The 24995-nt window shown below is 35.2% G+C and overlaps 1 long non-coding RNA gene across 1 annotated transcript in view; it reads right to left on the bottom strand.

The window, feature by feature from the left end:
• Positions 1 to 10709: 10709 nt before the first annotated feature.
• Positions 10710 to 24995, bottom strand: part of LOC141498270 (uncharacterized) — a 132113-nt gene continuing 117827 nt past the window's right edge. The window contains exon 4 of the long non-coding RNA XR_012471598.1: positions 10710 to 10887. This is a non-coding gene — a long non-coding RNA (uncharacterized LOC141498270). The remainder of the gene's footprint in view (positions 10888 to 24995) is intronic.

Consider the following 24995-nt stretch of genomic DNA (forward strand, 5'->3'; position numbering starts at 1 on the left):
TAGTTTGAGAATATAAGAAAATGACAACCAAAAACAAACCTCTTGGTTACTAAAGAAAACAATAGTCAAGGAATCAGAAACAGCTGTGGCATTTAAGGAAGAAAAAATACTGCAGTACAAAGAGTTGATGCAAAGCTTAAAAACCCCACAAATTTGTCAGTGGGTTTTATTACATGTTAGCTAATTAATGATAATGAATCTTATACTTTCCATTTTGAACACATTTCAAGATTAATTTTTTAAGCTACTTTGTGCGCATGTGCATTTGAGGTAACTTTGGCATCAGAAATAGTTCTTTGGAATTCTATCCTATAAAACTCAGCACAGGAGAAATCCTTCTTTAAGTCAATAGCTGAGATACCTTTCAGGCAAATTCTTGCTGTTGAAAGTAAAAACAAAATTTACTTAAACTTTTCCCCTCTTCCTTTTATCAGCATCTCTTAAACTAGTTACCCCAATGTCAAGGAACAGTATTTTCACCAAGGAAGCATCTATACCTTATGAGTAGTTCAACGTGGACATCTTCCAAATCTATAGTTCCTAGCCTCTCTTTTGATCCCTTCCTTAACCTTCAAAACCTTTGTTTGTATTCCTAGATATTTACGGGACATCTCTATCTGGATGTCTCACTAAATCCACAAAGCTAAATTTGTTATATTTCTTCCTGGGATTTTTTTTGGTCTTCTTGGATCAAAAACTTGGGGTTATCTTTGACTCTCCAATTAAACAAACATGAAATTAAATGATTACTGTGTTCTAGATACTCTTTAAGGTGCTTGGAATAGATCAACAATTGAAAGAACATTATTTTTCCTAGGAGTTTGTCTCTGAAAGGAAGGAGAAAATAGGATAATAACTTGAGGAAATGGTAAGCTTGAATGAATATGTTTTTTGAGGGTAAGAACATTTAATTATATTTTTTAGGTAGCAACAAAAAGAACTAGTAGGTTAGAAGATACTATTTTTAAATGAGATAATAATTGAAGGGCTAAGCACTTAGAGGTCAGAGGAGAGCAAGGGATTACAGACACAAGAAACACTGGCCTTGGCAAGTAGAAAGGTGATCTTTTTCTTTAAGTTTAAAATAAAAGAAGTAAAAATGTAGTATGATATTAAAATAATTTAAGGTATAGTGTTGGGATAAAGTGGGAGCTAGTGATGGATGACTTCAGTTTTGTTTCAAGATCTCTTGCTGAAAGGTGGCTAGGATGGGTGTGAATATCTTTTGAGAAGTTTGGAACAGATGCCAAAGGGTATGACAGACGTGTACATTGTCTTTAGCCTCTGTTCTCTTCCATTGATTCCTACAAATACCTAAAATAGACTCTCTCTTTTGGACTATTACATTGCTCTCCTATCAGTTCCTCTATCTTTATTCTTTCCCATTCCCACTGAAACTGTCTCCTCAAAACATTCTTCCTGCCACTGAAACATTTATTATCCTCATACACAGATCAAGTCATGCTACTTGTGTGCTAGGTGGTGCAGAAGTTTTGAGTCCTGTGGACAAATTCACTTACCCTGGCAGTGTCCTTTCCAAGGAGGTAAACACGAACAATGAGGTTGACACACACACATTGCCAGAGCTAGCTCAGTATTTGGGAGGCTCCATAAGAAAATATGGGTGAGAAGAGTAATGTATTAGACCAATTACCAAACCAAAGGTCTACAGAGTCATTGTGCTCACCTCATTGCCTGTGAAATCTGGACAGTCTACCAGTGCCATGTCAGGACACTGAATCGCTTCTATTTAAATTGTCTTAGGAAGATTCTGAAGATCATCTGGCAAGAGAAGACACCAGAACTGAGGTCTTTTCTGGAGCTAAACTGCCTAGCATTCCAACATTAATACAGAGTTGTTAGAATGCCAGACATGCATTTACCAAAAAAACTTTCATGGAGAACTCACAGAGGGCATGAGCTCACAAGGGGGTCAGAAGAAGTGATACCGAGACACACTGAAGATCTCAATGAAAAACATGGGAGACCCTGGCACAGGATTATCTAGTATGGTGTGTCTCATCATTGAGGGGGCTGAGTGCAATGAGGAAGGCAGAATTGAAGCAGCTCAGAGGAAACATGACATATACACAAATTTTAGAATACCCTCCCCAGGTGTTCACATGGACTATTTGTGCTGAACCTGTGGTAGAGCATTCCAAGCTCACATTGGTCTGATCAATCATAGTCTGACACACTGTTATTCGTCTCCAACATAGTCATGTCTTTTGATCTTCATTGATAAAGGATAAGAAGCAGGGCTTAAATTAATAAGACTGAGTATGAATTTAATTTCAACTTTGTGATCCTAACCAAATCATTTAGCCTCTACCTGCCTCTATAAAATGGTGTTGATAATACCCCCCCCCCCCAGGGCTGTGTGAGGACCAAATGAGATAATAATTATATAGTGCTTAGTATAGTGTCTGGTAGCTTGTAAGTGCTATGTAAATATTAGCTATTTATTATTGTTGTTGCTGTTACTTATCTGCTCATATCCTTACAGCTGTTTAGTACTTATTAAATAAAATTCAGACTACTTTGTTTGGAATCCATGACCTCCACAATATAGGATTATCCTAACTTTTCAGTTTTCTCATGCTATTTTCCTCCATGCATGTTCTCTATACTTCTACCAAAATGAATTATTTGCTATCCGCCATACATGGTCAATTATTTTGGTCTTCTTTGATAACGAAGGTCAAGAACCAGCATACTTGCCCATTTTAATGACTTGTCTTGTACAGTCTTCTTATGCCTTTTCTCTTTTCCCCAATTCAAATGCTTCTTGTTACTTGGCAAACTTCCTTGAGTCCCTTAAGAAATAATGATCTTTCCTTCCTCAGATTAAAGCTTTTCTGTCAAACTTGCCTATTATTATCAAGGGTATCACCATCCTCCCAGGCCTGATGGTCATCCTCAACTACTTACTAGCTCTTCCCCCTCCCCTCATCCTCCATATCCAATCTGTTGACCAAGTCTGTCAATTTTGCAACATCTCTCAAATATGTCCCTTTCTCTCCTCTGAAACTGCCATGACCCTGGAAGCTTGTTGGTTGTTCTGCTTGGGTGCAAGGCTCTCCCTACTCCAATCCACCCTCTGTTTTGAGGACAAAGTGATTTTTCTAAAGAATGACCATGTTACCCTGTTACTCAATAACCTCCCCTGGCTTTCTATCACCACCAGCAAGAAACATAAGATCTTTTATTCAGGGTTCAAAGTCATTCCTAACTTAGCCCTCAGCTCTGCTCCCTTCCTTCTTTGGTTATCTCACACATTATACTTTTCCTCTCCCCCCATCCTTCCCAGTGTACTCTTCAAGTTAGTCACACTGGCCTCCATATTGTTCTTTCTAAGTTCCAGGTATTTTTTCTGGCAGCCCTCCATGTCTAGTATGTTCTTCCTTCTCATCTACCCCTCCTGACATTCCTAGTTTCCTTAAAATCCCAGTTAACAATCTCAGCTAGAGGAAACCTTTCTTATCTAGTACCTCTTCATTCTGAGTCCTTTTCTCTTGATCATTTCCCATTTGTGTTGTACATTTGTTTGCACATATTTTTTTTGCATCTTGTCTCCTTCATTAGATTGAGAGTTTCTTTTTGTCTTTCTTTGTATCCCTACTGCTTAAGTACCTGATAGATAATAGGCACTTAATATGTTTATTGACAGACTTCTGCCCTGTGAAGAACACCAAGGCCAACCCAAATAAGTACTTAATAATAGTAAGTCAACTTGTTACTTGACTGACCTCTCAGCTCTCTCTGTATTTGTGTATGGATTTGAAGTCAGAGACCTGAGTTCAGATTCTGACTCTGTTACTTGTTTTACCTGTGTGACTTTGGACATTTCCCTTTTTTCTTTATGGACTTTAGTTCCTCCTCTATAATCAAATTATACTTGATGATTTCCTGGGGTCCCTACTTTTCTAAATCTATGATACTATAATTCCTTATTAGACTATAAACACCATGAGGAAAAACCTCATATCTAAATAAGATTTAAACTTTTACCATCAACCAAGCCAGAGCACAGTACTGTCAACATAACTGATGCTGAAATTTTTTTTTTTAACTGAGTTGAAAACATGCTCCAACATTTACAGGCAGCACCCTACATCCAGCTTTGGGAACATGATTTCTCCATGGCCCTCCTAGGGCAAGAAATGAAAACACTTCTTTCTGCCTTTCTATCTGTCTATGTCTAGAAAGGATTTGGAAATCAAAACATACTATTGCTATTTTGGGAAAATGGTCATTGAAAATGTCAAGGGTGATTGTAAATAATTTTTTTTTGTATGAAAGTTGTGTACAAGGTTTGGGCTACATGTGGTTTTCCAAATCACAGGGCAAACAGGACAAGATGTGAGCCTGCTAAAGAGGGTCCTGTGGTCAGGGTTTTGGGGTCTAGGTGTGTGGATGGACACACAAGTAAATCAACTAGGTCTATGATTTTTATATGGGTGCAGAACTGCACCCATGTTTATGGTGGGAATGACATAGGGCCACATTTATTAAGACACAGAAAGCTTCTATTTTCCTGAGCTTTGCAGTAAAACCACAAGGCGGCCTCAAAAGGAGACTTCTCCTCCCTCCCACTCACCTCAACTGCTCTTGAATACACCAGTCTTTGGATAAACTTGATTCTTCTCACCTCTAAGAAAAAAGGTATAATTGTTCTCATTTATATCTTTAAAAAATAACAAGAATTTTAAGGAAAAATTAAAAAAAAAAACTAGTGCCCAAAGAGAAAAATTCCTTGGACATATCAAGAAGGAGTTTTGTATTATCCTGTTTGATAGAGGCTATAAGCCAGATTTATTTTGGTACTGTCTGTGTCTGATGATCTTGCTAGAAAAAAATAATATCTCAGTCTTTGAGGTTTAATGTGTAATCTAGGTCTAAGAAAAGGAAGGAGAGGGTACCCAAAATAGATAAATGTCAAAGAAAAACTGGAAGGATAGTTAAAAAGCAAGTTACTACCATCAGTCTGCTGATTTATTTCCAGCATTAATTCTTTTATTCCTTCAGTTTTTAGGAAGCTCTCCCAAATTGCTTGGAGTACCAATATCTCAGTTCCTGTCATCTTTGCTCTGGGTATTGAAAAAAGCTGAACCCTTCTAGCTATCCACTAATCAGAAATCCTATTCAACCTTGAAAACACTAAGCTTCTGAAATAGGAGATTAATTTTCAATATAAAAGGCAAATATTTTTGGCTTTACTGATTATTTGATGATAAACATCCATCACATACCAACCAAGTGGGTAGAACAAATTTTAAAGGAAGGGTCAGGAGAAAACTGCTGTCCGTGAATACATGTGAAAGAGAAAAAAAACAGAGGATTTACAGGAATTGATGCAATTTAAAGAAGTAGCCTAAAATTTTGCAAGTTTAGAAGAAATATTAGTGAAAGTCTCCCCAACAGTAACTCTTTCTACCATTAAAAATTATTAACAGGAGAGTGCTGGGGGTAATAGCTTTGAAATACAGTAAAACCTTAAGATATCCCACCAAGTAGGAGTTAGGGATCACTTGGACAGAAGTTAAGCGAAGTGTATTTTTGCCTAGAAAATGTTTTCTTAATCAATAAAGTAAATTAATAGTATAAGTAAGATTTCACTGGGATGTTTAAAATATTGAAAAACAAAAACTGTTTTCGAGCATCCTTAAGGCATTTAAGAAGCAGCAATTTTATATACAAGCAATTAATGTGCTAATTGCAAATCACTCTTACCATTTATTAAGACAGATCCCCTAAGGGTTCCTCACTGGCATCAGTTTGAATTAAGAAATGAATGAATGACTTTGCCAGCCTAGTTATTTACTGTTTGTGTTAGAAAGTAATACAAGTATGCATTTCTTTGGATTGGTGATCTCAATGATATGAGCCCTCCTTTCAAGGATATGGTTTGTATCTTATTCATACCTCATTTTGTGAGTTTGATGTTGGGCAATCTCTGTGTGGAGCACCTGGGACTTTCCTCTAGATTGGGAGTTTTTAAACTTCATTGAAATCCTGAAACCCCTTTAGCAGTCTGGCAAATCTATGGACACCTTCTTATAATAACACATATAAAAGAATAGGACAAAATGCATGATGTTACAAAAAAATCAGTTATATTGAAATATAGTTATCAAAATATATTTTATAAATAAAAACTATGTTCATGTATCCCAAGTTAAGAATCCTTGCCCAAGAATTTTTAGCACTGAATGGATAACAATGTAGTAGAATTGTTCATCAATTCTTTATTTTCATTGCATGAGAATTCACCTTTTTTTTTTGATCCATCATTATCATGAAGACTTTTATTACACCAGTTCTTCAACTTGGTGGGGAGGTGACTGACCACAAGTTCTTGAGAGCTATATTTATAGAGATCAAACTCTGGTAGTGTTTGATTGCTGGAAAGACTTGGAACCAAATTCTAACAGAAGACTGTTTTCTGAGCATCAATCCGGTCTGTGTATACTCATTATCCAGCAGGTTGGTCACATGGAGATGACATTTGATTGCAGTAACTCTACTCAACACAAATACATGTACTCATATATTTTAATATATGTATATTTCTGCTATATATATATATATACATACACATATATCACTAATTTTTCATTTAGATTTTTGTACTTAATTGGAATGAGATAGAGAAATAGTTAATGAGAGGTTGCAGAAACTAAATGAACTGAATTTGTCCCTCTGTGGAATAAAAAAAATTACTTGAATATTAATTTCTAAAACTGTTGGGGGCAAAATTCTAGTTCCTTTTTCCTTCCTCCCCTACCCCATTGAATTGATAAAATTATTATAGGCATAATGAAACTGGAAAACAAAACCAATGAATATAGGTATTTTATCAAGGATAAGAAATGTCTATATTAACCCTTCCCAAAACTTATGTATTGAATTGAGTTTAAACATTTGTTTACCTAAGTTATTTTTTACCCTTGAAAATTCATTTTAATGAACTGATTTCAGTGTCAAGGAAAATTCAGGGTCCTCTCCTTTATGATGCTGGTGCTAATTATGATTACTAGAAATATTTTGTGTTTAAATTAAAATGATATTTTATTTAAATATAAAAGTAGACTTCCATTGGAACATACTCTTAATGGGGATAGTTTTATATTACTGTGTTTTCAGACAAAATTCTAATAATGAAGAATTTTTTCAGTAATAATATTGTCAGGGATGAGAATATCTGGGGACAGGGAGACTTGCAGAACTATGGACAAGACAGAATGTCTACCATGACACTTTTAGTTAAAAACCCAGTAACATAGAAAATGACCTATTGAGATTAAGGAATTGAATGAGTTGAATTCATCCTGTAAATTATACAGGATTGCTTCTTCCTGGGCAAGACCAGCATGTGGGAATTTTGTTTTTATTCACCACTTCAGTGGTAAAGTTGATAGTAACTCCTTTGACTCTTTGGACTTTATAATTTGTATTGTGGTTGTTGTTCACTCATATCCAACTTTCTGTGACTCCAATTAGGATTTTCTTTCAAAGATACTAAAGTGGTTTATCATTTCCTTTTCCAGCTCATATTATAGATAAGGAAACTGAGACAAAGAGCATTGAGTGACTTGGCCAAAGTCACATAGCTAGTATCTGAAGCCAAATTTGAACTCAGGTCTTTTTGACTCTAGGCCCTGCATTTCATTCTCTGTGCTACCTAGCTATCCCTAGAATTTGTGGAGGTCTAATATGACCTGCAATAGAATTCTCCCCCCCTCCCAAATGAGGTAAAGAGATTGAGTGACTTGCCCAGGGGTCACACAACTAGTAAATATCTGAGGTCAAACTTGAACTCAGATCTTCCTGACTCCAGGCCTTGCATTTCATTCACTGTGCTACCTAGCTATCCCTAGAGTTTGTGAGGGTCATAATAATATTTGCCGGTAATGGAATTTGGAACCCCCCCCCCCAATGTTATACTAGTTTTACTGTGTAGCAGAAGTCCAACTATAACTAGGGTCAGTGGGGTAACTCAGATAATCATATGTATAAATATGTAGTCTCACTGGTTTGTGTATTACCTCTAATGCAATATGCCTCAGTTTCCTCAAACTGTGTGAATCTTGTCCCTGAATTCCACAAAGTTTGGGTAACTACTCAGAGGAAATTCAACCACCCAATTATCTTCTTATTCCTTTCTTTGTTTTCATTTGTCAGTGTCTGTGAATGAATCTCTCTACTGTTTGGCATTTGCCAAAAGACCATGTTCTCCAACATAGGTGCTGTGGTTTCTTGTTAGTTGAGGGGTAGGGTGACAGGACCTCAAAGGATAAATGACCAACCAATCGGGGAGAGGGAATATGGATCATAGCCTACTTTTCTAGTTATAGTCCACCTTGGGGCTTGTCTTCCAAATAACTATACTTCCCATTCTCCACTTCCAACAGTTCCTGATCTGAGCTTCTTGCTACTACTTATCCAGTTTCTACCGCTACTCTGCTTGAGATGGACCAATTTTTGTTGTTTTAGCAACCAATTGTTCATCCTTCATTTTCAAAGGACAAATGAAATCACGGGATGATGTATTGATTTGTGTGTCAATTGGATTTAAGTGAGGCAGAATTATGTATAATTCTTTACCAGAGTCGTTGAAGTTCAACAAAATTCCCTGAATAGATGACTTAGGTATCTCCAACGTCTGATTAAACTCTAAGTTCTCCACAGCTCCTGCTTCTTTTGTCTTCATGGCTGTTGGAGCAAATCGTTCTCAGAGACCTGAGCTGAAGATCTGCATCTGACTATCTTTGTGACCTTCAACACTTCACTTAACTACTTGGGTCAATGTTTTTTCTCATCTGTTGAAAGGAGGCAATATAATTTCTAAAATTCCTTCTAGCTATGTAGTTCTCTGATCTCTGCCTTGCACAAATGAAAAGTAAATTATCCATCCAAGCAATATTTCACTTCAACCTCTAACAATTGAGTGTTTCCTTAATCAGTGATTTAAAAGAGAAACTTTAAAATAGAGGGAGGAGTAAAATTATAATTTATTAATCGTAAATAACACTGACTTGGAAGTCAAGAAAACTGGGTTCTAGATTCAGCCTTGCTGTCTGTGTGACATTGTAGAAATCATTTCTCATTCCCGAGTCTTGCTTCTGTTAACTATAAATGAGGGGTGTGAATTAGATTGCTCTAAAACTCTGGTAATTGTAATAATCTATGCTCTTCTATTACCTGACTATAGTTTAGGTTTTTAACCCTTGGTGTTACTGATTTTCTGGGTTTGAAATTGATTTTTATACTGTGATTCCTCATGATTTTATTTGCTTGCATCTTAACTCTCAGTCTCAATCTTGGTTTCTTTAGCTTCAGCTACCATTATTGATGGCATTTGCCATTCTCTAGGCAGTGGCATTGAATTTGGTAAAACTCTATCACTATTTACTGCCATTTGATTCCTCCTTTCTTCTTCTCTCCTAATCCCCATTACTCTGATCTCAGTTGATAATGTTGTGGCTGATGGCTTTATGTAGTCATTGATGCCTCACCTACATCACTGTGCTATTACAAGAGCTGTTTATGCCAAGAACTGGCCAGTTACTAAAACAGGCTGATACAAGCAAGTCTCATTCTCATCTGCTGTCTGCTCAGACTCTTGCCGATTACCTGAACTGAAAAGAGAACTTTTTACAGCCATCAGTTCTACCAGGTGATGAGCCAAAAGCATCCTCACTCTGGCCAAGTTGTGCTAAGCTTGTCTCTGCTGTAAATTGCTCTTTGCCAGTCTTACAATAAACTGGATGCAGGAGGCAGACATAGCAATGCTGAATTAATGGAGGGTTTTGTGCCAAGATACAAGAATAACACTTAGACAGTAAACATTTTGGCTTGAAGGGTCACAGTAATTCCACCTTGAAACCACTACTAAATTAGCAAGTAATCTGTCAGTCATGTCTACAGCAGTGATTCTAAAATGCAGGGATGATGGCCACTAAGCCAAAATGTTTACTTCTACCTTAATATCTGCCAGGTCAAGAACCCATCTCCCTGTAAAATACCTGGATATAGATTTTCATAACCAAATGTAATGAGTGCATCTTCTATTGAGTAAGCAATATGCATTTTTAAAATTGTCTAAACACCTCTCTACATGCCAACTCTGGTGATAATTACCAAATGTCTATATCGAGAGAAACAGGCACTTCAGAAATATCAAATTGTGCTATTATTTATTATACACATGTGCTAGTTTTCACTAAATATAGACATTTGGTAATTATCACTGGAACTATTTGTTACAATTTAAAAGTAGATACCAGTGAAATGGAAATGTAATTTATTTGTTAAGTTATAAAGGCCGAAAAATACTCATTATCTTTTTGCAGAATACAGCTCTGAGCTTCCTATTCATATTTCATGTAATAATTTTGGATTAGCCATCTGGTTTGTTGAGGGTTGGAAATCTGTTTAACACCAACGCAGAATTTTGTTAAAAAATAAATCATAAAGAAATCACAAATGGTTTTCAGGTATTTCACAATGCGGATAATTAATAACTTTTAGGGGAAGTCATACAGATTTGTACTTTTCTCTTTCACACCTTCGTTTTTTCAGCAAGCACCGGTAGCTTGCTTTGGCACCCCACTTTGAAATCTCTTCATAAGGCTTATCTGGATCTACAAGAGATCATTAGTTTTACCCAATGTTTATTTAGACTAGAAATCATACAAAGTCTCACCTATATTTTCCCACTGCCACCAAACCTTTCCCAGATCAGCTGGTTAGTTCAGTTGGTAGAAGGGCATTGCTAAGAAGGTCCTGGACTCTCCTTCCATTCCCATAAGAGTTTAATTTTGCCCTGTTTTGGGGCTACTGGCCATCCTCCTAAATTCTGCCAAATATTCTGCAGATGGGGACCTGGGAAAAGGAAAAGAGGATGATGTAGTGGAGAAAATTTTGGCTTGGGCTCCAACTTTGTCCTTTCCCATGTGACTCTGAGAAAGTCACAACCTGTTTCCTCCTTTGTAAAATAAGATTTAAAAAGACTCGTACACTTATGCTACCTGCCTTACAAGATTGTTGTGAAAAAAAAAAAGATTGTTGTGAGCATAAAATCTTTGAATCATGCTCAATTATGTTCAACTATGTAGTTAAGCATAGTTACTGCCAACCTGGTTTCCAGTTCAATTGTATTCTTTTATTTAAAAAAAAACATTTATCAAATGTTTTTGATATGCCAGAATCTTGAGAGATACAAACATGAATAAAACAGGTCCCTGCCTGGGGCATAACTTAAAATTTTAATAAGGGTAATATTGTGCAGTGGAAAAAGCATGTTTAGGTTTTTCTGATGAACCTGGAGTTATATGATGTGAGTTCAAACTCAGGCTTTGCCACTGGAAACCTGTGGATCTTAGGCAAGTTGCTTAAACTAAATGACCTTTAAGCATCTTTCTAACCCTATAATCGTAGAAAAGTGATTTGGCATGTATGGGTTTTTTTGTTGTTCAGTTATTTTAGTCATGTTCAACTCTTCTACCCTATTTGGACTCTTCTTATTAGAGATATGGTAGAGGTAAGCCATTTCCTTCTTCAGCTCATTTTACAGAGGAGCTGAGGAGAACTGGGTTAAATGACTTGCCCCAGGTCACATAACTAATAGTATCTGAGACCTTATTTGGACTCTGGTGTTTCTGACTTCAGGCTGGCCCTGTGCTCTATTCCCTACATCACCTAGCTGCCTATGTATGTATCCCTGTACAGGTATGCTTACCTTGCAAATGTGTATTGGGAAAACAGAAAGAAAAAAATTCACAGGATTTGGAATCTGAGTATCTGGGTCCAAGTCCTAGTTTTGCTAGCAAATGGCCTTTTGACCTTGGAAAAGTGACTTACCTTTCTTAACTAACCTCAGTTCCCTAAACTATAAAATGAGAGGACTGAGTGGGGTGATATCAAAAATGACTTTTATATCTCTACATTGCATGATAATGTATGTAAAATGCTTTATAAATTGGAAAGCAGTATGAAACCTTATGGTATTATTTATTTTTATTAAAGAGAATGGGAGAGGCATAAAGGATAGACAAGTTCATTATTTCTCACATTGTGTGATCCTGGGCAAGTCACTTAACCTCTGTGAGTTCTAGATGACTTTAGAAGATGATTATTTGCTGAGAAGGTAATGACATGTTTTGATTGAAAAAAAATTCCTCATCCAGGAATTCTTTATTCTAGCTCAGATATAGTTCTTATTCTTTTAAAAAGAGGGGGAATAGGAGGGATGAGATATCAAATGATTGGGGGAAAGCATGGCCATTAGTACTCTAAAAATGGTATTTAGGGAGATATCAATAAAGACTGACCTCATTTACTCTTCAGTTTTGAGAATAATTTATATGGGTAGAGATGATATTTTTAATGAAAATGTAGGAGAGCGGCAGTCTTTTGAAAATGATATTATATAACAGATAAATCTTTATAGTTACACACTAAAAGTGGAAAAGGTAGAAAGGTAGAAAGAATGTTAAGATTCCACTGTCATTATTTTTTATTGACTATAAAAGAGTATTTTATTAAGAAAAACAAAAAGTGGCCTTAAAATGCCTTCACTAATAAGTTGCTTCTCTTGCATATATGTTGGATATGAAAGATAAAACTTTGTTTCATATTATCTGTTAATTAAGATCAAGTGAGACTTAAAACATGGAGACATATATTTGCCACTGGTATTGTCACTGATGAAAAATGTCTAGGGGAGAGTTCAAATGCCATACCAATTCCCTATTAAGAGGTTCTTAACTCAGGTTTCATGAATTTTTCTGTAACAAAAAAAAATGATAGCCATTTCCCAGTATGTTTTCTTTGAAATTCTTTGTATTTTATTTTATGCATTTATTTTTCTCAATGAGAAGGGGATCCATAAAAAAAAACTTTCAGAAACTCTGTTATACTAAGTATTTTGCTTTTTGATGTATCAAGTCTCAGTATGTGTCCTGGATTCACAAACATTCAAAATTTTCACAGCAATTTATAAAAAAAAGGGAGATGAGACATTTTTGTAGGTGAATTGTGCATGTGTTTATGAACATAGGTGTATATATGTTTTACTTATATGGAGATGGTTCTGAATTAGGAATGAGGGCCTTGTAGAATATTCAAGTTGGTCAAAATCTTATCTATCACAACCATAATTTTATAGAGGAAGAAAATGAGCACCAAAGCCTTGAAGCAGTTTGCCCCTGGACAAACCCATGAATGAAATCTGGGAAATCCTATTGAAGATCCAGTGTTGTTTCTTAATATCGCCCTTTCTTACTGAACCAGTATTCTATTTTATCAAACCTAGGTGTTTCTTTCTGTGAGAGAGGAAGCTGTAATATCAGGAACATTATAGAATACCCAACTTAATTCAATAATGGGCATAGGATTTTCATGTTTTTATTTCTGGTGCTTCACACATAATAAATATTTTAATAAATTGATTGTGAATTGTGTATTGTTGTGAATAGAACTTAATCAGGCTTAATATGAGAACTTATATTACTGCTGGCACATTAAAGTCAAAAGACTGTCTTCAACATCATCTGAATTTGTTGAAGTTCTCAGAGTTCTTAAATCTTGGTATAAAAGGAGGGTGGACAGATACAAATGTAGCACTTGTACTGGGAGGTCATGGAAGTCCATTTAGCAAAATGTTATTTGATGAAATTCTAGTCAAAGGTCCACTTGCAATAGATGCAGAGATGTTCTTTTTTCAGAATTTGCAGATTAAATGAACCAGAGAGTAAATCCTTAATGGGACATTTCTGATTTCAAGAGCAGAATAAAAATCTGGGTAAGCAAACACAGAATTTTGGTACCTGAGAGAAGACAAAGATGATACTTGCTCTTTGTATTTTAACAGCTGGTTGGTTCAGTGGACAGAGTTTTGGTCTTAGAATCAGGAAAGACCTAAATGAATGTTATGATTTATAGTTGTATGGTGCTGGACAAGTCATTAACTTCTCCCAGTTTAATTTTCTCATGTGTAAAATGGGGCATTATTGTCACCTATATTCCAAAGTTTTTGTAAAGATCAAATGGAAACACGTAAAGCACTTTATTGACATTAAGGACAGTTAGGTGGCAGAGTGTTGGACCTAGCATTAGGAACTGAAGTTGAAATCCAGCCTCAGACACTTACTAGCTGTATGCCTCTGGGCAAGTTACTTAATCTTTCTAAACCTCAGCTTCCTTATCTGTAAAATGGAAATAATAATAGTACCCATCTCCCAAGGTAGTTGTGAAGGAAAAAAAAATAGGATAATTGATGTAAAGTACTTTACAAAACTTAAAATGCTACATAAATGCTATTGTTATTATTTTTAATATTATCGAGGCTGTGAAATTGTGCTTGTTTTCATTTTAGACTTGAGCACTGTGGGATCATTTTGTACCGTAATTTTTTTATTTATCACTTTAACTATTAAAAGAGCACAACTTTCATATAAATATATAAGGAAATGGATTTTTACAAAAAGAAAATCTAAATTAAAGAAGTTTTAAAAATGTAATTACAAAAAAGAACCCCATAATATTTTAAGAATTTTCTGTTGCCCTTTATGTTAATCTGCTAAATTCAGAACATTATGGGAGGTTATCTCTGTTTTATCTAGATGTAGGAGACCAGACTAAGTATTCCAGATATCCACTCAAGCTTTTTATTTAATATCCTTAGAGTAGGCGGGGCATAAATGAAGAATGTAAATGAATCAAAAAAGCAAATAAATATGTATGTGTTCAGAGTAAGCTTTCCAACAGTGTGCTAAGCATAGGTAGGGAGGTGTTTCAGACAACACTGAACAATTAGCACTAAATTAGTCTCTCACTACTGGCAAGGAAAGTCACACATGCCTGGTATGATTTTATATGGTACAGGTCCAATGAAAGCCATGCCCTTCTGGATTGTCCAGTGGCTGTTAATTAGGAAGGGAGATCTGACCAGCTGAAACTTTCTTATCTCAGTGAAATGGAATCTCTTCTTGTATACAAGTCTTATTTAGTGTCTATTCTTAAGATCTTATGGGATTCATAGAAATAATAAATGGCGATGTGCATACCAGGGCCTAAAAGCAATCATGGGAGGTCAAATAATTACATATGCAGAGAACTTTAATAAATGTACATGTAACACACAGATATAGTACATCTTATTATTTTCCCATTGTATAGAGATAGTATAGCCATATATGTGACATACTGGATTCAAAAGCACAATGTAAGATTTCAGTTTCTCATTGTTATTGTCCAATAGATCTTTATGATCACATTTGGGGTTTTCTTGGCAAAGAAAAATCTCAGTTTTACAAATGAGGCAACTAAGGCAAACAGGGTTAAGTGTCTCACACAGTCACACAGCTACTAAGCCATGTGACTAGATTTGAATTTGGTCCAGGTTTGGTGCTCTATTGTGTCACCAAACTGCCCAGTTTTTTTATACCAGCCTCTTTTTTATCCTTTGCCTATTGAAATATTTGTTTTTGTAGGTGGTTAACAACAGAAAAGATAATTCAATTAAAAAAGAAAATACTGTTAAGATAATAGAAAGAAATTAGGCAAGAAGTTCAGAATATATAGAAAGTATTTCTCTTCTTTGTACCCGTATATTATTTTTCATGGGAATCTGTGTCCATAGAGATAACTTGGGATACTTACTCTAGTTAGATGATTGTACTGTAACAATCCTTTCCTGGGAAAGAAAAGGAATGACAGAAGGGAGTTACTTCATGAGAAAGGGCATGGTATGTATTGTTGACAGGACCCATGGATGTGTTGAGGCTCTAATGATTTCTGAAGTGAAAAAAAAAACACTTTTGCAATGCCTGACCAAAAGACATTAGCTTAAAGGCAATGCTTTTTGTTTCCTCCACCTTCACTTTTCTTATGCCAATTATGCCCCTTCTACTTTGCTACCCTCTGTGCTAAATTACAATGTTATGCACACCTTGGGCACTCTATAAGCTTATAATGATGCAAGAAGGAATAAAAGGCATCCCTTAAGGCATGCATTTTTGTATGTGGCTCTGTTACCAAGCCTGGGGGACTTTCTTTAGATGGAACTCTGCAAAGAAAGGCAAATACAGAGGTAGTTCTGTATCATTTTTTTTCTTGGTCTCCCAAATATCCAGGTATGTAACTGAACCTCCAGGAACAAGATTCAAGCAGTATGAGACCATCAACTAAGGAATTCTTTTTCCACTTATCAGGTTAAATACAAGGAAAGTCAGCTGTTGTGGATCTAGTAATGTAAAATCTTTAGAAGTTTCTGCATGCCAAACTGTATTTTTAAAGCCTGTTCTATTTATGGACTATAAACTTTATGCTCCAGGCTGTTAGACACAGCCCTTTCTTGAGAGCTGTCCTTTCTAATATTGGTGTTAGGATAGAAGTCTCACAACTTTGCAGCCCCCCCCCCCACTTGTAAGGTATAGGGTTAATTTTTAATGACATGATATCCTTTCTACTATAGGCTGTCACTAATTTCACATACTGAAAAGGATTAGAAATAAGATTTGGTGTTTTTCTATTACTAATCCATTATCTTCTCCTTTCCTACTTCCTTGTAGGGGAATATTTACAATATTGATCAATCAATCAATATTTACAATATTCATACATAGAATACCTTTCTTACAAGAAGCTCAAGGCAGAAATCTTTTTTGTTTTTAATATGAGCATTTCTTTTCTTTCTTTCTTTTTTTTTTGTTTACGTTTTCTGCAAGGCAAGGGGTTAAGTGATTTGCTAAGATCACACAGCTAGGTAATTATTAAGTGTTTGAAGCTGGAATTGAACTCAGGTCCTTGTGACTCCAGGGACTGTGTCACCTAGCTGGCTACCCCCTCTATCTCCCCATGAGTTATTCTTAACTAAAGTCTTTGAGTTCATTTTATAGATGTGAAACTGATGGGAGGTTTTGAGAGGAACTCAAAAACCTCAGAGCTGATGACTTATTGATCAGATGCACATCTCAACCTAGAAAGCTGGAAGCTTCAAACTGGACTGGGCACTCTATAACATATCCCTTATATGGATATTTTCTTGATTTAAAAAATTATAAAAGATTCTTTCCAAAGCAGGAAAGTCATCTCCCTTCCCTAGTCTTGAATAGTGAAGCTAGCCTCAAAAAAAAAAAAAAATAATCCAACAATGTTCTCAGTCCAATAGGACAACCTGAATGCTTCCCTTTGGTGAATATTGATAAAATGTTTCAATCAAATCCAAACACATGAAGTTATATCTGCTTTAGATAGAAAAGGTCAATACTTAGATCAGTCTCCTTTAGTTACAACCTATGTTCATGGAGGCCTCTGGGGTGGCCGAGTGGAGGAGATTAAATGATCGGAATGTTCTTTATCCTCTATTGCATTTTTAAATTGAGTGCCATTAATGCCCAAAATTAGGACCCTCAAGAGGTAATGTGCACTAGATGGGGTTTTTGCTCCCAAGGTATTGCATGCTTATGTTGTGAGATATTTGCAGAGAGGTTTATTTTGGGCTGGGTTAAATTAGCATCTTTGTTTACAAGAATACCATCTCACTGATCAAGTGAAAGTACATGCCTAATAACAAGCATTTCTTAGGCTTTTATGTTGCCCTTAATTAGACTCTTCAAAGTTAATTAGGGGAACAAATGGTACTTTTTGTTCTTTTAAGTCCCCTTTAACAGCTTTCTCACACATAAAATGTTCCCACATTTATAGGTATTGTGGCTCCTACTTTTAAACCTGCTGGTTAACTGCTCATTGGTTAACTCCTCATTCATTCACATTCAGGGGAAACCACTCTTACCTAATTTTTTTTTTAAACTTCTTTTGATCTTTTCCAATTCTGAAACTTAGGTGGTATTTTTAGCTTTGAATTTCCAATTAAAAGAAAACAAAGCCAAACAAAAGAAAGACCAAACACAAACTTGTTCACGGATGCATTTTGCAAAAGTTCCTTAGGAACTGGGAAAAAGGGAAAATAAAGCCTTTCCTTGGGACAGGCACATGCAGACAATATTGGTTTAACCCTCACCACAGAAAAGAAGAGTAAAAAGTTGGAGCTTAATTTTTTTTTCTTAAGAGTTTGTTCATCAGAATGGTAATAATGAATGACCTGATTAAGATCATTATTTTGCTTTTGCTTATTTTTCTTTCTTTTCTTTTCTTTTGGTAAAGGTCCTCTGAACGCCTGAGAAATGGCCCACAGAGGCCAAAGCTAATCCTTGGGGGATATGGGATTTTTTTTCTTAAGCTATGAAGCACTTCAGTATGCTTTGTGCCACTGATGGTAATATAGGACTATTAGAAATGAAATGAATAGAAATGATCTTTGCATTAGAGCAGGAGTCTGTCACTCTGCTGGCAACCCTGCGGAGAGCCACACATCAAAGCCACCACACTGTGCTAATGGTGTCACTTATCCCACAGCCTTTCCAGTGTCCCATATGCAGGCACGATGCAGGGGGTGTGTGTGAGCGCGGGTGAGAGGGGAGTTGACAATGTGCTAGAAGAAACCGTAGGAGATAAACGGAATGTGATTTATCACCTCTAATCCTTGCAATGGAAAACATTTAAGAATAACATGTAATTGAGGTCTTTCAGGAAATATGTTTTTATTGAAAATCCAACCAATTAGAAAACTAAAAATGGAGGGGGAAACCACTCAAAAAATACATTTTTTTTAAGCCACAAGGAAATCTTTAGTGTGTTTACATGATTGGAAATAGGAAAGAGTGCTTTAAAACAATCCCTTAAAACTATTGAGTTTTGATTATATGCCTGAAAGAATGTAAAAAAAAATGCATTCATTATTTTTTGTATACAGCAATCACAATCACAGATATGTACATAACTCAAGTTGCTGTTACAAAAATATTTCTATTAAACTAAAAGCAATCAGCGATAATGTATCCATATTTCACTCATTGCTGTCTTCCTTACAGAGGTAATCGTGTTTTTGTTATCTTTGAATTTTTTGTTTGTGTACTTAGTAATCACTGAAAGGTACCAGATTGACAGGTTGGGAGGGTGAAATACTATGTAAGCAGCATAAGCAAAGACAAGCAAAGCTTTTTCCCAGAGGTAGTAGGCAGATAAAATGTGTGGCAGATTACTTCTCCAGGATGGGGCTGGGGGGCGCGATCCGACCTCTAGGAGGCCTCTGGTTAGCTTGTGGTTGTTTTCCTAGATCTGCCTGCTCTTAAACCACAGTCCCTTTCAAGTCCTGTGTGTGTGTGTGTGTGTGTGTGTGTGTGTGTGTGTGTCGGGGAAGAGAGAAGACGAGGTAGATTCGAATAACGAGGGAGATAGTTGAAAAAAATAAATTCAAGGTTGCATTTTTGGTACAAATCTTTATTATCTGAATGGAATATATTCAAAGGGAGGCATGGAAAAAGTATAGGGAAATAAAAAATTATTTTAGGAAAAATAAAAGCTGTTGAAAAGAAGCCTAGAAGTAGATACTATGCCTTCAGACATGACATAAGGTTCCCTTTACTTACAGTTTTCTATTTAGAGTAATACCTGTTTTTTCCAGGGGTTACTTATCTGTCCCTTGGATCTAGTTTTACTAAATCCAGATCGCAGCTAAGATTAACAAGAAGAAAGCAAAAGTGACTTCTGAGCTGCCTTAAAGGATGTCCAGGACACTTTTCATTTTACTCAGGCAGAGAAAATGACCCTCTGTGCGCCACACTCAGATCCTATTAACACTGCTTTTAGACACACTTCTAATAAGAATGATTATTTTCTGGATTCATAATCCATTTAAAGGTGGAGGAGGGAATTGAAGGGCTGTTTCAAGAGGCAAGCACCCTGACAGAAGCAAGAAAGATAGACAACAGACAGACAGCAAAAGAGAAGACGGTAAAATTCATTAAAAAACAAAGGAGCAAACAAAACAGATGACTGCCCCTGACTCAGCCAGCCAAATAAATTGTACTGGCTCCTGGGGCTTGCCTCCCCTTCTGAACTGACCTAGACACGTGGGAAGAAGATGGAACATGGAAGGTGACTAGAAGGGAATTCCTTCTAGTTAATTATTTAATTATGTTAAATTATGTTAATTATTTCCTCCTTATCCTGTCTACAGATTGCTTTGAATATATTTGTTTGCATGTTGTTCCCTCCTCCCTCCCCATCTTGGACTGTAAGCTCCTTGAGGTCAGGACTGCCTATTTTTTGTCTTTTTTTTTGTATTCCCAACTCTTACCATAGTACCTGGCACAGAGTAAGCATTTAATATTTGTTTATTGATTGAATGATTGAAAGTTCTGTCCTAAGCAAGCCCCTGTGACCAGGAATAGATGTGGTCTGTGATGTTGATTTTTCTTTCCCACCCTTTTATGTTTTGGAGGGAGAATGAGTAAAGTACATAGTGCTGTTCGACATAGTAACAGCTAGTGATTACAAGGGAGGGGTAGCTAGGTGGTGAAGTGGGTAGAGCACTGATTGGATTTGGGCAGTTTGAATCTGTCCTCAGATATTTGATTCTTTTTTTTTTTTTAAGTTTTTGTAAGGCAATGGTGTTAAGTGGCTTGCTCAAGGCCACACAGCTAGGTAATTTTTAAGTGTCTGAGGTTGGATTTGAACTCAGGTACTCTTAACTAGAGGGCTGGTACTCTATTCACTGTGCCACCTAGCCACTCCAGACATTTGATTCTTACTAGCTGTGTGACCTTGGGCAAGTCACTTAACCCTGTTTGCCTCACATCCAGGGCTATCTCCAGTCATTCTGATTCACATTTGGCCACTGGACCTTGATTATAGATACCAATGATAGAACAAGCCTGATTTCTCTTAACCTTTCATTGCTGTAGACAATGTCTGGTGAGGGAACTTCATTTATCAATGTCACCTGCTTTTCAGCTTAAAAGTCTTGAAGAGTTTCCTGTGCTGCTAAAACCTTAACTGAATTGACTTTTTAAATCTAACTGCAGGTATTTGAACATACTAGCAACATTATGAACCTGTAGTCTTCCCCTCAACTTGTTTTCAGTATTTTTTTAATGAATGAAAATCTATTTCTCTCCCTCCCATCCCAATCCAAAGGTGGAAAGAAAAACAAATTCACTGGAACAAATATGTATTGCCAAACAAAACAAATCCCCATTATTGGTTCTCTCTCTCTCTCTCTCATCTATCTTTTCATAGCTTTGTGTGTGTGTGTGTGTGTGTCTTTTTCTGTGTTCTCTCTCTTTCTTCATATAAGTATGCATATATATATATATGCAAAGAAGTTGTTAATACACACACACATATATTTTTACGTAATATATTTATGTATATCTCATCCTTCACCTTTAACCTATCTATCCCCTTTCTCTCAGGAATTGCATTGCATGTTATGTCACTGGTCATCTAGAATTAGGGATGTTCACTGCACTGTACTCTTAGAGCTTTCAAAATAGTTTATCTCTTCAAATGTTATTCTAATGCTCTTTGGAGTTGTAAATTGGTCTAGTCATTCTGGAGAATAGTTTGAAACTATGCCCAAAGGGTCAGAAAACTATGCATATCCTTTGACTTAGTAATACCAGTATTAAGTCTGTATCTCAAGAAGGTTAAAGAAAGAGGGAAAAGATGTATATGTACAACAATATTTATGGCAACTTTGTGGTGGCAAAGAATTAGAAATTGAAGACATATCTCTATCAATTGGAGGATGGCTGAACAAACTGTATACGATTATGAAGGAGTACTGTTATAATGCTATACGAAATGCTGAGGAGTTCGATTTCAGAAAAACTTTGGAAGATACAAAATGAAGTGAACAGAACAGAAACAACAATATGGTAATGATGATCAATTGTGAAAGACTTACTCTGATCAATACAATGCCAACAATAATTACCAAGGATTCATGATGCAAAATATTATCTGACTGCAGAGAGAGATGAATTTTGAGTGCAGATCAAAGCAAATTTTTTCACTTTATTTCTTGCTTTTTCTTGTTTTTTTCCTTTCAACATGGTTAATATGGAAATATGTTTTGTATGACTTTGCATGCAAAATTTTTATCAAATTACCTGCCATTTTAATGGATATGGGAAGAATATGAAGGAGACAGAAAAATTGGAAGTCAAAATTTTAAAAAAATGAATGTTATAATTAAATAAGCAAACAAGCATATAAATAAATGAATGAATAAATAAATGAACAATAACAAAAAAGTGTTGTTGTATAACTTTTACTGGTTCTGTCCATTAGATTTTTCATCAGTTTATAAATGTTGTCAATTTTTTTATTCTTATAATAATGAAAATGTAACATAGTTCCTCTGCTTCTTACTTTATGTTACTTTTGTTCGTATATCTCTTTGAAATGATGTTTCCTTATTTCTTACAGCACAATAGTATTCCTTAGCCTTCATATACCACAGCTTATTCAACTCATCCTCAATTGATTGGTATCTTTTTTAAGTTTTCAGGCTTTTGCCACTTAAAAAGAGCTATTATAAATATTTTGAATATATGAGACTTTTTTCTTTGATCTTTTATCTTTGGAGTATATAGATCTAGCAATTGTATAGCTGGGCGTGCAATCTTGAGTAACTTTTGGCATATAATCACAAACTACTTTCTAAAATGACTGGACCCATTCATATTGCCACCAACATAGTATGAACTTGCCCATTTTTCCATTGTCTTTCCAACATTTATCATTTTCATTTTTTTGTCTTTTTTTCATCCAGTCCAATTGGGGAACAAATCTTACACTTATAAATTTGCATTAGTTCTTTATATGTTTTGGAAATGAGATCCTACGCAAAGAAATGTGTTGCAAAGTTTTTTCAGTTATTTTCTGTTTTTATCTTAGATTTATTGTATTTGTCCAAATTAGTTTTAAATTTTATATAATCCTATTTATTCATTTTTATCTTCTTTTATCTCTCCATTTGTGTGTCAATGAACTTTTCTTCTATCCATAAATCTGATAGGTAATTTTTCCTTCTTGCTCTAATTTGCATCTGATATGGTCTTTTATATCTAGATCATTTACCCATTTGGAATTTATTTTTTTATTATTTTTTTTAGATTTTTTTTGAGTTTATTTTTTAAAAGCTGCAATATACATTGGTGTAACTTAAATTTCTTCAATACTTATGTCCAATTTTCCCAGTTTTTTCTCCCTCCAAATAGTCCTTATCCTAGTAATTGAGATCTCTTTTTATTGAAATATTAATCTGTAAGATAGATTTTCTCTCTAGGTTGCATACTTAATTTTACTATTTTATTTAACCAGAAACAAATTATTTTGAGAATTTGTAATTTGTTTTGTAATATAGTTTGAGATTTCAGCACTGCTTGACCTTCATTCTCACTTCCTTTAATTATAGCCCTTGAGCTTCTTGACCTTTTTTTTGCTTCCATATGAATTCCATTTTTTCCCCTGTTCTATTAAATATTAAGTGACTTGTTCACAGAGGCTTGATCAGTATGAATTGGTGGCATGTGTGAACTCAACTAGATCATAGTGATTCCTAGGCAGTTGTCTATTATATCAAGTTTTTTTTCCTCTTAATGAAATCTTTAGATTAAACACAATTAACTACAATACAATATAATATAATATAGTACAATATAATATATAATATATATAATATAATATATAATATAATAAATACAATATAAGAATTTTCATAATGGTGGAACTTTTCTAGGAGGAACAAAACAAAAATTTTATTAATATGAGGCATCTATTCAATTAAAAACAATGTCCAAGTATGTCCCCAGTCTCTTCTACCTTTCTCATATTTATACTCATGATAGAGCAATGACGGTTTGATTGTCAGAATGCTAATCATGCAAATCATAGATTTATAGTTGGAAGGGACTTCAGAGATCAATGAGTACAATCCCCTCTTTTTTTCTCATGAGAAAATTGAGACACAGGAAATTTAAAAGACTTATTCAGCATTATAATGCTATTAAGTAACTGAGGCAGAATTTGAACCCATAACTTCTGGACTTAAATTCTAGTAATCTCTTTCCATTATTTCATGCTGTCTCTTATCTTTAGTACTGAAATATTTAATAATTAATATTTGACTGAGGTTTGGTATGTAGTACAGAACAGTTAATTAATGCATTGAAAATTAATCTTTTATTTATTTTGGCAAGGCAAATGGGGTTAAGTGGCTTGCCCAAGGCCACACAGCTAGGTGATTATTAAGTGTCTGAGACCGGATTTGAACCCAGGTACTCCTGACTCCAAGGCTGGTGCTTTATCCACTATGCCACCTAGCCGCCCTGAAAATTAATCTTTCTTAATGTTTTTTTTTAAGCACTTGAATTTTCTCTGTGTTTGTCTGTCTTCCCTTCCTTGAGAGACATATCAAATAACAAAGAGGAATACATATGTTTAAAAAGAATTAAAATGATGAGTATTTGCTTTCTTCTCTTCTAAAGTATTTGCTTTCCTTTCCTTTCCTTTCCTTTCCTGCTTTATTCTTTCCCATCTGTCTTGATCTTTTCTTTCTCTTTCCTCTCTCTTGCTTTCTATTCTCTTCCTCCTTGTTTTTTTTTTAATTTCCCTTCTTGCCCTCCTTTTTTCTTTCTTTTTTTGATTAGAAAAACATATTTTCCAATACTTTATAAGTATGTTATTTATCCAAGTCAAAGAATGGTATATGCCATCTATTATTTTTTATTATTGAAACAAAAAACTCTTAAAAAATGGAAATAGAAACCAGAAGCCTCAAGTTCAAGTCTTAGGCCTTCAGTTTTATTATGAAAATAGAAATACTAGGAATACTACTACTACTACTACTACTACTACTACTACTACTACTACTACTACTACTATTACTACTGCTGCTACTACTGCTGCTGCTGCTGCTGCTGCTATTACTACTACTACTACTACTACTACTATGAAAGCATTTTATTTCCACTTGGTTTGAGACTTAGGAGGATCAGTTACATTTATGATGACATGTTATTAATTAGATAACATGTAAGTAATATATTTTACAATTTCCTACTTTCAAGTCAGCTATT

The sequence above is a fragment of the Macrotis lagotis genome, chromosome X, assembly GCF_037893015.1.
Source record: "Macrotis lagotis isolate mMagLag1 chromosome X, bilby.v1.9.chrom.fasta, whole genome shotgun sequence".
NCBI lineage: Eukaryota > Metazoa > Chordata > Mammalia > Peramelemorphia > Peramelidae > Macrotis > Macrotis lagotis.